The 14002-nt window shown below is 48.6% G+C and overlaps 1 protein-coding gene and 1 long non-coding RNA gene across 7 annotated transcripts in view; both read right to left on the bottom strand.

The window, feature by feature from the left end:
- PPP6R2 (protein phosphatase 6 regulatory subunit 2) overlaps positions 1-1578 on the bottom strand; it is a 72494-nt gene extending 70916 nt beyond the window's left edge. For 5 of the 6 annotated variants that reach the window (XM_082350135.1, XM_082350132.1, XM_082350136.1 and 2 more), the window contains exon 1: positions 1342-1578. The gene's annotated coding sequence lies outside the window, so the exon portion shown is untranslated. Of the gene's footprint in view, positions 1-1137 lie in introns of all 6 variants that reach the window. The other variant, XM_082350134.1, reaches the window with a different exon arrangement.
- Positions 1579-10437: 8859 nt separating this feature from the next.
- Positions 10438-13989, bottom strand: LOC309609086. Its single transcript, XR_014233255.1, has 2 exons — positions 13752-13989; positions 10438-12565 (listed from the first exon to the last, which is right to left on the bottom strand). It is a non-coding gene; the product is annotated as an uncharacterized lncRNA (long non-coding RNA).
- Between the last annotated feature and the right edge of the window lie 13 nt (positions 13990-14002).

The following is a 14002-nucleotide window of genomic DNA, read 5'->3' as shown; positions in this document are numbered from 1 at the left end:
AGAAGCCAGAAAGGAAGGGACATGAAGAAGAGGTGAACAGCTGAGAGTGCCAGTGAGGGCCTGGGCACTGAGAGGCCAAGGGCATGGCAGGAAGAGGCCATGGGGGGAGGCGACAGGTGGGTGAAAGAGTAACAAGCTGGAAAAGGCCCTAAGGACAAGACAGGTGGGTACAGGGACAAAATGGGGGAGGGGGTACAGTGAAATGCAGGAACTAAGCGGAAGTGACAGACTGAACGAGCTGGTGGTGACAGGGCAGGGGCGGTAGCAAAGTGGGAGCGGTCAGTAACAAATGGGTGGACGATGCAGGTAATCAGGCGGTAAGGACACAAAGCAGAAGTGGGGGTGTGTGGACGCCGTCACAGTGATGGTGGGAGGACATTCAAGGGGCCCGTAAAGTACACGGGGGAAGGTGACAGGTGTGAAGGGAAGAGGTGATGGAGATGAAGGAAGAAATGGGGCTGTGAGGGGTAAGCAGGTGACAGAATGGGGGTGGGTGACTGGAGACACATGAGCCCACATGGTCATGGAAAGGGGACAGTAGCAGGGAGAGGAGCCAGTGAGTGGACACGGGGACTGACGACAGCGGGCAGTGGGGAGGGGAGAGTCCCACATCGGCAGGCAGGAGAGCGGCCCTGGCGGGCACTGCGAGGGGCAGCACTGACAGGTGGGTCAGGGCGCTGACCGGAAGGGTCCCTAACAGAGAGGCGTGAGGGAGGAAGCAGCGAGGAGGGGAGTGGGGACACCGGCGATCGTGGGCGGACTGATGGGGGATCTCGCCTGGGGGGGGCACGATGCTGGAGACACTGGCAGCACGGGGGGAGGAAGGACATTAAGGGGGAGGTTACCGACAGGGAGGAGGGCACCTGGGGGGTCGCTGACGTGGGAGACACTGACCGGAAGGGCACCACAGGTGGGGGTGAACACCGCTCTGGGGGACTCTGAGGGGGTAAAGGAGGCGGGAGGGCACTGACATGGGGCACTAACGGAGTGGCGCGGTGGACACTGGCGGGAGGTCACTGGTGCGGGCGGACCGTCATGGGAGACACTGGCGGGGGACACTGACACGACGTCACTGTCGGGGTGGGCACTGCTGCAGAGGACACTGACGGGGCGGGCACTGACACGGGGGAAACTGACCTGGGGGACGCTGACCAGGGTGGGCGCTGACAAGGCGAGCATCACGGCGGCAGCGACGGGCGGGGCGTGGACGCTGACAGAGGGGTGGACACTGAGGGGGCAGCGACAGGCGGAGGGTGGACGCCGACATGAGGACACTGACGGGGTGGCCCCTCCGGGCCCGGCCGGCCAGTACCGCCGGCTCTGAGCGGCGGCCGCACTCACCTGCCCCGCGGGCCGGGCGTCGCGGCGGCTCCTCGGAGGCCCGGGTGGAGGCCAGGGCGCGGGCGGAGGCGAAGCCCGGGCGGCCTGGGGCGGGCCGCGCGCACATGGGCCCGGCCGGGCGAGGCGCCCACGGACACGGCGCCCACAGACTCAGCGCGGCGGGCCGGCGGCTCGTGACCGGCTCGGGCCGCGGGCGGCGCTCCAGTCACCCCAAAATGGCGGTAGCGGCGGCCGGGCGCGCGCACGCCGGGGGCGGGGCCTCGTGCGGGGGGCTCGCGCTCGCAGCGGGGCGGGGCCTCTAGGTGGGCGGGGCCTCTGTTGGGCGGGGCTGCGCGGGGTGGGGCGGGCGCGGTTTCCTCCTCCGCTGGTCACTCTGAGGTATCGCAAAATTTCTGCACGAGCGTAAGTAAGTTTTGATGGGATAATGCGTTTGCGGTGATAAATTTTCTAACGCAACGTCAGCAACAGAACAACCCCTCCGGAGGCCTGAAACGATTTGAGGATCACACATCTGGGGCAGGGGTATCCCTGCTCCCTGGGAGCCTTCCTCTAAGGCTGAAGGCCTCTGCGACTGGGGCAGCTGGGTGTCTCCTGAACTCCTTGGGCACGTGGCGTGGACACGGCCAGAGCAACAGTGAGCAGTGGTCAGCTCTCCGTCCTCTCTGCTACCCGGACTGGGAGCGTCGGAGCAGCAGCCACCAGACCCATGGTTCTTCCAGGTGCCCCCCAGGTTCTTGTAGTATTTTGCACATTAAAATATGTGCCCATTTGGCATTTGTCGAAGTTGTTTGACTCAATCAAACTGATCTCTAAAATGAGAATTGTTATTTCAGGTGGCAGCGTGAACCATGGGAGACGCTGGAAAAAGAAATGGAACACATAAGGAACATCTAACGCTCTTGCCAGTCATCCCCTTACTGCCTCTCGGCTTCCAACGCACGTGGTCCGTGGCCGAAACGGATCTGACCCCTGGCCATGCTGAGCCTTGGCGGCAGAGGGCGCGGGAGAGGTTGCGGCAGAGGGTTTGCTCCGGGGCTGCTCGGCGGGCGGGAGGCGCCCGCTTCCCCACGGCCGGCTCCTGCGGAGACAGCTTCCCTGAACGTCTTCCCCAGGCAAACGGCAGGGCAGATTTCTGGCAAGTTCTGTAGAATGAACTTTCAGGAAGTGGGTATAAAAAAAGCGTCAAGCTTACAGCCGAGAATAGATTACAAGCCCTGCAAGCGCAGACCCCACCCCCAAGGCTGGAGGTGCGGTGGGTAGAGCTGCAGAATAGGGGCTCAGGGCTAGGAGGCCCAGTGCTTGAGATGCTCCCACCGGTTGTCCTGCTGTGAGTGCCTGCAACCCTTATCCTGATCGTGATGTTCTTCTGGGGTCAGCCAGGGCGCCTCCCCTCTCCCACCCCACCCTTGGTTCATCGGCAGGTCCCTCAACTTCTAACTACAGCCGGCTCTCCTCCTGCAGCCCTGGTCCAGGTTTCCCTCACCTGACTCACAGCAGCAGCCTCCCAGCAGGCTCCCTGCTTGTATCCTGCCGCACTTGCTGGAGGCCAGCTTGTCGCAGTCAGCAGAGCACCCAGTGAAAAGAAGTCCAATCCCATCCCTCCCCCAGGGGTTCCCGTGTCACACAGCACGAAAGCCAGTCCTTGCTGCCACCCGCAGGTCCTACACAATTGGGTCTCATTTGTGCTTTGCCCCTTGTTCATCTAGCTCCAATCAGGAGACCCTCCTGCCGCAGGCCATTGAATGTGCATCCTGTCACACCCTCTAATTGTCCCCATGCTAACTGACCTCCTACATCTTACTCCATTGTCCCCTTCTCCATGAGGACTTCCCTGGCCTTCCTATTTGAAATCTCAAACCTACATACATGCTTGCACAGACAGACACGCACATGCATGCACATGGGCACACTCACAGCCCCTTTCCCTGTTTGGTTTTTCCTCCTTGTATCAGTAGTCAGGGTTCAATAGGGGACAGAGAGCACACAGTGACTTCAGAGAAAGTTTGATATAAAAATTACTGAGGGACTTCCCTGGTGGTGCAGTGGGTAAGACTCTGCGCTCCCAGCTTAGGGGGCCCAGGTTCGATCCCTGGTCAAGGAACTAGATCCCACATGCATGCCGCAACCTAGAGTTCACATGCCACAACTAAGGAGCCTGCCTGCTGCAACTAAGACCTGGCGCAACCAAATAAGTAAATTTTGTTTTAAATTACTGATAACGGGATTAATTATAAAGGAGTAAAGAACTCTATATTCAAGAAAGGACAAAACATTCCCTGCTAAATGCTTCTGGGATCCAGCTCCATTATTGCAGAGCAGGCAGAGAAGTGGATTTGGAGCTGAGGCAGTAAGTGGAAAATGGGCAGAGTCCGACCTTCTGGAAAGTCAGCTTCTGTATGCAGCCTTTCAAGCATATTTGAACTTCCATACAACAACAAAACAATGCTATATTTTCACCTAACAAGGTACATCCATCCTTATTGCAAGTGAAGAAATTCTCACTTCTCCTCAAATGAGCATAAGTACGGTCCCAGCAGTCATTGTATCTGTCACTGGCTACATTCATTACTCCTCAAATTCTGTCACTGTCCCACTGAATACTCTCTTATGCTCTTAAAACTAAATAGTAGGGCTTCCCTGGTGGCACAGTGGTTAAGAATCCGCCTGCCAACGCAGGGGACACGGGTTCAAGCCCTGGTCCGGGAAGGTCCCACATGCCACGGAGCAACTAAGCCCGTGCGCCACAACTACTGAGCCCGCGTGCCACAACTACTGAAGCCTGCGCACCTAGAGCCCATGCTCCACAGCAAAGAGAAGCCCCCGCAATAAGAAGCCCGCGCACCTCAACAAAGAGTAGCCCCCGCTCGCCGCAACTAGAGAAAGCCCACGTGCAGCAACGAAGACCCAACGCAGCCAAAAATAAATAACTAAAATAAATTTTTAAAAAAACTAAATAGTAAAGTTAACTTCTGACAACTTGTATTTTTTTAAAGTAAATTTGTTATTATTCAGTATAATATATATTATTCCATCTCACTCAAATTTTTTTAAAAATTGGAGTATATTTGCTTTATAATATTGTGTTAGTTTCTTGCTGTACAGCAAAGTGAATCAGCCATACATATACATATATCCCCTCTTTTTTGGATTTCGTTCCCATTTAGGTCACCACAGAGCATTGAGTAGAGTTCCCTGTGCTATACAGTAGGTTTTCAGTTATCTATTTTATGTATGGTAGTGTATATATGTCAATCCCAACTTGTATATTTTTAAAAAATGGAAAGCAGAGGGGACAAAATGGTTAGTTTATATATTATATATGCAAAGAGAAAATGTGCAAAGCTACTACAATCCGTTTTTCTGTAACTGGTCAGAAGAAGTAGTTGATAGTTACGGCTCTTTAACAAAAAGATGAGTGGGTACCAAGGGGTAGGGGGTCAGGAGAGATACACAGGTAGAGCACAAAGGATTTTTTTTTTCAAAGGAGTTCCTTTATTTTTATTATTTATTTATTTATTTATTTATTTATTTATCTTTGGCTGTGTTGGGTCTTCGTTTCTGTGCAAGGGCTTTCTCTAGTTGCGGCGAGCGGGGACCACTCTTCATCGCCGTGCGCGGGCCTCTCACTATCGCGGCCTCTCTTGTTAGGGAGCACAGGCTCCAGACGCGCAGGCTCGGTAGTTGTGGCTCACGGGCCTAGTCGCTCCGCGGCACGTGGGATCTTCCCAGACCAGGGCTCGAACCCATATCCCTTGAGTTGGCAGGCAGATTCTCAACCACTGCGCCACCAGGGAAGCCCAAACAGTGTTCTCTTCTAAACTGCCTTATAGTGTGCACAGAACAGTTAGAACAAAGCAGGCTGAATTCAGTATTTCTGACACAGAACAACCAAATAAAATAAATTCTATCACTACAAACACCAAATGCAAAATTATTCACCAGTCAATTAGAAAATGTAAAACTCTGATATAAAATGAGTGTGCCCTTGGAGCACAATCAGAGCAGGAGGAACTGTGGTTCTGTCCTGTCCTTCTCTTCAAGAGCCCCAACGGCGCAGACTGGGACATCAGACGACTACTGCTCCATAAACCAAGTAGGATCAACACAGAGAAGTGGGCTTCCCTGGTGGCGCACTGGTTGAGAATCCGCCTGCCAATGCAGGGGACACGGGTTCGGTCCCTGGTCCAGGAAGATCCCACATGCCACGGAGCAACTAAGCCCACGTGCCACAACTACTGAGCCTGTGCTCTAGAGCCTGTGAGCCACAACTACTGAGCCCGCGTGCCGCAACTACTGAAGCCTGCGCGCCTAGAGCCCGTGCTCCGCAATGAGAAGCCTGGGCACCACAACGAAGAGTAGCCCCCGCTCGCCGCAACTAGAAAAAGCCCGTGCACAGCACCAAAGACCCAACACAGCCAAAAATAAATAAATTTTTTTAAAAAACACACAGAGAAGTCCACACTTATATACACCGTAACCAAATTCCTGCATGCCAAAGACAAAGAAAACCATGAAAGCCACAAGAGAAAAGTGACCCATCACATAAAGGGAAAGAATGATACAATGAATAGCTGACTTCTCCCAAGAGATGATGGAGGCCATAGGCAGTAAAATGGCATACTGAAAGTGTTGAAGGAAAAAGCAAACCTGTCAATGAATAAATTCTATACTCAGCAATACTATCCTTCAAAAATGAAGGTGGGAGAAAAAATGAAGGTGAAATAAATACATTGCCAGATAAACAAAACAGAAAATTTATTGCTAGGAGATTTGCCTTACCAGAAATACTAAAGAAAGTTCTTCAAGCTGAAAGAAAATGACATAAGATGGTCACTCAAGTCAACAGGAATGAAGAACCAAATTCAGCAACATGTAAAAGGCTTATCTACCAAGACCAGTGGGCTTTATCCCAAGAACACAAAGTTGGTTTAGCATCCAGAACTCAAATCATGTAATACACTGTATTAATAGGATAGAGGATAAAAACCACAGGATTGTCACAATAGCTGTAGAAAAGGCATTTGACTAAATTTAATACCTGTTCATGATAAATACTCTCAACAAATTAGGACTAGATGGGAAATTCCTCAACTTCATAAAAGGTATGTAGGAAAAATCTATAGCTAACATCAGACTTAATGGTGAAAGATGTAATGCTTTTTAAAGATTGGAAATGAGGCAAGGATGTCTGCATTCACCACCTCTGTTCTACACTGTAGGATTCTGCATGCAAGGAGCTTGGAAGTCACCAATCCATCCTAAGAAGTAAAGGGCTAAACAGACTGAAGAATCAGCAACTCTTCTTGGATCTGTAAGAGAAGGGAGGACACAGAGCAAACCACTGCTCCCAAGGTAGGAGAGACAGGCAGGTGAATACAAGTCATCACAGCTTACCAGAGCAAAGATTCATGAGAGAAACCGGCCTGAGAACCTGTGTGTGCGGGGGAAGCGGGGTGGCGGGGGGCTGAACTGTAATTGATGAATTTCTGGAGGCTCAAAGTCGTCAGCAACTGTGAGAGTTAAAAACTCCGGGAGACCCAGTCATAAGGGAGCCCACACCATACTGTGCGAGTTACCCCTGGAGCATGAGCGGCTTCCCAAGTAAATATCAGAGCCACGTCCCCTCAAGCTTTCTGCAGGGGGAGGGAAGGAGCCATTTCCTAACGTGACAGAGCACCCTGGTCTCCGTAACAAGGCCGCTCTCGAGGCAGACTCGTTAACCAGAGCCGGACCTGCTGGGCTGTCATCAGAGCCCGACTGTCCAGGGGAAGGGAGGTGCCCAGCTCCAGCCTCCTGTGGGCAGCCTGCCCCGACCAAGGGGAGAGAAAGGACTGAGAAACACTCGTGAAGGTCACAGTCCAGGGGCACAGGCTCAGTAAAAGAACTGAGGCCCGATCACAGGGCCATAGAAGGCGTCCCCTCTCCCACACCTCACCTCCACGTTATTAAGGCCTACTTATAGCAGTTCCCTTCACCCAGTACATCATGTCTGGCTATCAGGAAAAAATTACAAGGCAAATTACACAATTAAAAGGCAAAAAAAACACAATTTGAAGAGATAGAGCAAGGTTCAGAACCAGATATGGCAGAGATGTTGGAATTGTCAGACTGGGAGTTTAAGCAACTATGATTAATATGCTAAGGGCTCTCATGGATAAAGTAGATGACATGTAAGAACAGATGGGCAATACAAGCAGAGAGATGGAAATGCTAAGAAAGAACCCAAAAGAAATGCTAGACATAAAAAACGCCATAGCAGATATGAAGAATGCCTTTGATGGGCTTATTAGCAGACTGGATAACACTGAGGAAAGAATCTCTGAACTGGAGAATATCTCAATAGAATCTTCAAAAACTGAAAAGCAGGGGCTTCCCTGGTGGTGCAGTGGTTGGGAGTCTGCCTGCCAATGCGGAGGACGCAGGTTCGAGCCCTGGTCTGGGAAGATCCCACATGTCGCGGAGCAACTAAGCCCGTGAGCCACGATTACTGAGCCTGCGCGTCTGGAGCCTGTGCTCCACAACAAGAGAGGCCGCGATGGTGAGAGGCCCGTGCACCACGATGAAGAGTGGCCCCCGCTTGCCACAACTAGAGAAAGCCCTCGCACAGAAACGAAGACCCAACACAGCCATAAATTAAATAAATAAATAAATAATTTTTAAAAAAGAAAAAAACTGAAAAGCAAAGAGAACAAAGACTGAAAAAAACAGAACATCCAAGGACTTTTGTTCTACAAAAGGTGTAACATACACATAATGGTAATATCAGAACGAGAAGAAAGAAACAGAAGAAATATTTGAAATGATTCTACATTGCACTAAAGGTTCTAGTCAGTGCAATAAGGCAAGAAAAAAATTAAAGGCATACAGATTAAAAGGAAGAAGCAAAATTGTCTTTATTCACAGATAACATGATCATCGATTTAGAAAATCCTAAGGAATCTATCAAAAAAATCTGCTAGAGATAATAGTTTAACAAAGTCACAGGATACAATATCAATATACAAACAACAGTTGTATTTCTACAATTAGAAACAAACAATCTGAAAATGGAATTAAGAAAAAAATTCCAGGGAATTCCCTGGCCGTCCAGCAGTTAGGACTCGGCACTTTCACTGCTGAGGGCCTGGGTTCAATCTCTGGTCAGGGAACTAAGATCCCACATGCCACACGGTGTGGCCAAAAAAAGAAAAGAAAGAAAAGAAAAGAAAAGAAAAAGATTCCATTTACAACTGCATCAAAATGAATAAAATACTTAGGAATAAATATAACAAGAGAAGTGCATACAGAAGAGTCAATGCAGCAGGCTAACAACTTATCAAAAAACAAAACAAAATCAAACAAACAAACAAATAAAACCCCTGCTTACACAGTTAGCCCTTGACTGACATCTGAGAACCTGGATTTCGAGAAGGTTCCCACCATCCCTGGAAATGATCAGAATGGCTCTTTGAGCCAAACAATATGACTTACGTTGAAATCTGCTTTCTTTCCGGGTGCCTGGAATTTTGTTAGGCACCCGGCAGAGACTGCCTATCTGGCCAGCCCTGCAGTGGATTGAACAGTGGCCCCATCCAAAAGATATATATCTACCCAAAACCTGTGAATGTGACCTTTGGAAAAAGGGTCTTTGCAGATGTTATTAAGATCTCAAGATAGATCATCCTGGATCAGCGTGGGTCTTATAGCCAATGACAAGTACCCTTCTCAGAAAAGGAGAGAAGACACACGGAAGAAAGTGATGTAAAGACAGAGACAGAAATTGGAGTGATAAACCTACAAGGATTGCTGGAAGCAACCAGAAGGTAGCATAGAGGCCTGAAATGGATTGTCCCTAGGAGCCTCCGTAAGGAACCAACCAGGCTGACACCTTGATTTCAGGCTTCTGGCCTCCTGAACTGAGAGAGAACAAATTTCTGTTGTTTGAAGTCTCCAGGTTTGTATCAGTTTGTTACAGCAGCCTTAGGAAATAAATATAAGTTCCCAATAAAACCGTGGGTGCTGAGTTTCTGATGAACTTACCTGGTTGGCAACATTTCACACCCATTGTCACAACTCCCTGGGACAATTAAGTTTGTCCTGTGTAACTACGTGATGACACTGGAAGCTGGCACCTGGTCTACCCCAAACTTAGCCCCATGAGCCTTTTCCCTTTGCTGATTTTACCTTGTATCCTTTTCCTGTAATAAATCATGGCCATGAAAATGACTCTATGCTGAGTCCTATGAGCCCTCCTACAAATCATCAAATCTAGGGGTGGTCTTGCAACTCCCATGCAATAAAAACTACAAAACATTGCTGAGAAGAATTAAACAAGGCCTAAATAAATGGAGAGACATGCTATGTTCATGGATTAAAAGACTCAATATTGGGCTTCCCTGATGGCACAGTGGTTAAGAATCCGCCTGCCAATGCAGGGCACACGGGTTCGAGTCCTGCTCCGGGAAGATCCCACATGCCGCGGAGCAACTAAGCCCGTGCGCCATAACTACTGAGCCTGCGCTCTAGAGCCCACGAGCCACAACTACTGAAGCCCGCGCACCGAGAGCCCGTGCTCTGCAACAAGAGACGCCACTGCAATGAGAAGCCCGCGCACCGCAACAAAGAGTAGCCCCCGCTCGCTGCAACTAGAGAAAAGCCCACGCGCAGCAACAAAGACTCAACTCAGCCAAAAATAAATAAATAAATAAATATATTTTTTTAAAATAAAAAAAAAAGACTCAGTATTGCCAAGATGGCAATTCTCCCCAAACCTGATTAATAGATTCAGTGCAATATCGGTGAGTTTTTCAGCAGGTGGTCTTTTTTTAATAGAAACTGGGGCTTCCCTGGTGGCGCAGTGGTTGAGAATCTGCCTGCCAATGCAGGGGACACGGGTTCGAGCCCTGGTCTGGGAAGATCCCACATGCCACGGAGCAACTAAGCCCGTGAGCCACAACTACTGAGCCTGCGCGTCTGGAGCCTGTGCTCCGCAACGAGAGAGGCCACGATAGTGAGAGGCTCGCGCACCGCGATGAGGAGTGGCCCCCGCTTGCCGCAAGTAGAGAAAGCCCTCGCACAGAAACGAAGACCCAACACAACCAAAAATAAATAAATTAATAATAGAAACTGACAAGCTAATGCTAAAATTTACACAGAAATGCAAAGGATTGAGGTAGCCAAAACAGTTTTGAAAATTAGAGGACTCACACTTCTTGAATTCAAAATGTACTATAAAGCTAGAATAATCAAGACAGAATAGAATTGGCATAAGGATAGGCATATATATCAATAGAACACAGTAGCAAAAAAAAAACCCTCAAAAATATGACCAATTGATTTTTTTTATAAAGGTGCTAAGTCAATTCAATAGGGAAGCAATATCTTTTTTTTTTTTTTTTGACCACGCTGCACGGCTTGTGGAATCTCATTTCCCTGACCAGGGATTGAACCCAGGCTGAGGCAGTGAAAGCCCCGAATCCTAACCACTAGGCCACCAGGGAACTCCCAAGCAATATCTTTTTTTTTTTTTAAAGAGACAGTCTTTGACTTATAACAATTTTTAAAATTTATTTATTTATTTATTTATTTAGTTGCACCAGGTCTTAGTTGTGGCAGGCGGGCTCCTTAGTTGTGGCATGTGAACTCAGTTGCGGCATGCATGTGGGATCTAGTTCCCTGACTGGGGTACGAACCAGGCCCCCCTGCATTGGGAGCGTGGAGACTTAACCAATGACCACCAGGGAAGTCCCCCAAGCAATATATTTTTAAAAAATGATATTGGAAAAATTGGTTATCCACATGCCAAAAAAAAAAAAAAGTTAAACCCTTACTTCACACCATACACAAAAATTAGTTCAAAATGGATCACAGCCCTAAATCTGAGAGGTGAAATACTTCTAGAAGAAACTTAGTAGAAATTATTTGGGTTAGGAAAAGATTCGATAGATATGAGACCATAAACATACTACCAAAAAGAAAAATATTCCTAACTTAGACTTCATCAAAATAAAAAACCTTTGCTCTTCAAAAGATGCCATTAAGAAAAATAGAAGACAAGCCACAAACCAGGAAAAAATTTTTAAATCGTATGTCTGATAAAGGACTTGATTCTAGAATATATATTTTTAAAAAATCTTACAACTCATAAGACGAACGACCCAATTTAAAAAGAGGCAAAAGATTTAAATAAACATTTCACCAAAGAAGGTAATACAAATGACTTACGGGCACATGAACAGATGCTCAAGGGACTTCCCTGGCGGTCCAGTGGTTAACACTCTGTGCTCTCAATGCCGGGGGCCTGGGTTCGATCCCTGGTCAGGGAACTAGATCCCAAATGCATGCCGCAACTAAGAGTTCGCATACCGCAACTAAGAGCCCGCATGCCACAACTAAGAGCCCACATGCCACAACAAAGATCCTGTGTACTGCAACTAAGACCTGGTGCAGCCAAATAATTAATATTAAAAAAAAAAAGATGCTCAACATCAGTCATCATTAGGGAAATTCTAAATTAACCCACATGTCACTACACAACCCCTTGGATGGCTACAATTAAAAAGGCTGACAACCTCAAATGCTGGTGAGTATGTGGAAAAACTGGAACCTTCATACATTGCTGGTGGAAACGTCAAATGGTAAAGCCACTTTGGAAAATAGTTTGACAGTTTCTTATAAAGTTAAACATAAGCTGAACATACAGCCCAATACTTTCACTCCTAGGTTTTTACCCAAGAGAAGTTAAAACAGGCGTCCACAAAAAGACCTGTACAGGAGTGTACATAGCAGCATTATTACAGGCAAAAACTGGAAACGTTCCAAACATCAATTGGTTTGTTGACTCTAATAACATAATAGCCAGTTGTTTCACCAGCAAAAGCAAGTTTATTCAGGAATAGCCAGAGGAACTATAATTCATGATGTGGAAACTATGGCAGACTACAAGTAAATCCAAAAAACACGAAAAGGGAGTTTGCTTTTATAGGGAAAAGGGGTCAGTTGGGAGGTACTGTGATACCTAGAGTCCACTGGAGGAGCATGGAGGCTTCCCATTGGTTGGGCTGTGACAGTCTCTGATTGGCTGGGATGTCCTTGGGCCGGAGGGATTTCTTCTTCTTGTTGGAGAGAGAGTAGAGGCACCTGTCTTCCTGTTTCTGGTAATTGAGGATGCGCGGTGGGCATGACAGAGCCCCCTAAAGACCTGTCCTGGCTCCATCTTCAACTGAGGTTTCTTTAAATAATTCCACTGTGAAAGGTTAAGGAAAATGTCATGTATCCAGACAATGAACTACTATTCATATAAAGGAACAAACTACTGATATATACAACAACATGGATAAACTTCAAAAATATTATGCTAAGTGCAAGGAACCAGACAGAATAGGCTGCATATTGTATGTATTAGCGTCCTAGGGCTGCTGTAACAATTACCAAAAACTTAGTGGCTTAAAACAATGCACACTTATTATCTTACAGTTCTGGAAGTTAGAAATCTGAAATGAGTCTTATGGGGCTTAAATCAAGGTGTCAGCAGAACCGCATTCCTTCTGGAGGCTCTAGGGGAGAATCGTTTCCTTGCCTGTTCTAGCTTCTGGAGGCTGCCTGCATTCCTTGGTTCATGGTCCCTTCCTCCATCTTCAAAGCCAGCAGTGTGGCAACTACCAGTTTCTCTCTCTTATTCCCTTATCACATTGCCTTCTCTGACTCATTTTGGCCTATGGACTGTAGGCAGAAGTGCTGTATATATCACTTGTCGGCCAACGCAGTTAATAGCTAGCAGGCCTCCATTAATCTCTTTTCCACTGCCAGTGACCTAGGAGGCCATGTGTTCCAGAGGTAAGTCAAGGAGAGCCACCTGACTCTCCCACCAGTCCATGCACAGTGAAAAACCTGCTGAGGACTTGAGGGTTGTTACTCCAACCTAGCCTAGCCTAGGCTAACTTTGGAGTGGGGAGCTTTAGTTAAAAAAAAAAAAAAAAAAAGTAAAATATATATAGCGTGTCAGTTAAGTTATTGTCTCAGCTCCAAAGTCGCCCTTCCATGATCGGCTGTGTGATGCTGGGGGGTGGGAGGGGACTCTGCGGCCACATTTCGAGGAGCAAGGGCTGGTGCCTGGCTCTGCCAAGAGGAATGCTGGAGGGAGGAGATGCGACGTCAAAGAGGGAGGGGGACTTGCCCCCCCGCCAGCCACACTTCGCCGCCGCAGCAGAAAATAAAACGGCACAGGTGGCTCGAATTATGTGTGTTATACGCTGTGTCTGGTTTCGACAGACAGGTCTGGGACAGTGTGCAAGGCAGCCCAAGAGGGGGCCCGGAAAAATGTGGAAGAGCGCTGGACGCAAGAAGCGAGGAGGGGACTGGCGCGGGCGGGTCTGCACGCACTGACGACCAGGCCATTGGAAACAAAGATGCCCCAGTGGTCAGACACGAACCCCGGACGTGACAGCCCTCTGCAGGACCCCATAGCCGGAGGCGACCCCAGGGAGAAAACTCGAGGGACTCCCAGAATCGCTGGAATCTGTGTGTGATAGTTGGTAGAATGGGAGCTCGTAACGACGAAATCCGGTTAGGAAACCTGGCCGGGTAAGGTACCGGCCAGTCTCGACTTCGCCCGTCCTCACGGTGTCCCCGGCGGCCGCGACCCCGCCCTAACCCGTCTTCCCGCGGGCTCACACGCCCCGCC

The sequence above is a fragment of the Balaenoptera borealis genome (genome assembly GCF_965194805.1).
Source record: "Balaenoptera borealis genome assembly, chromosome: 13".
Classification (NCBI taxonomy): Eukaryota; Metazoa; Chordata; class Mammalia; order Artiodactyla; family Balaenopteridae; genus Balaenoptera; species Balaenoptera borealis.
Note: the sequence above shows the minus strand (reverse complement) of the source record. Positions and strands in the feature narration are given on the sequence as shown.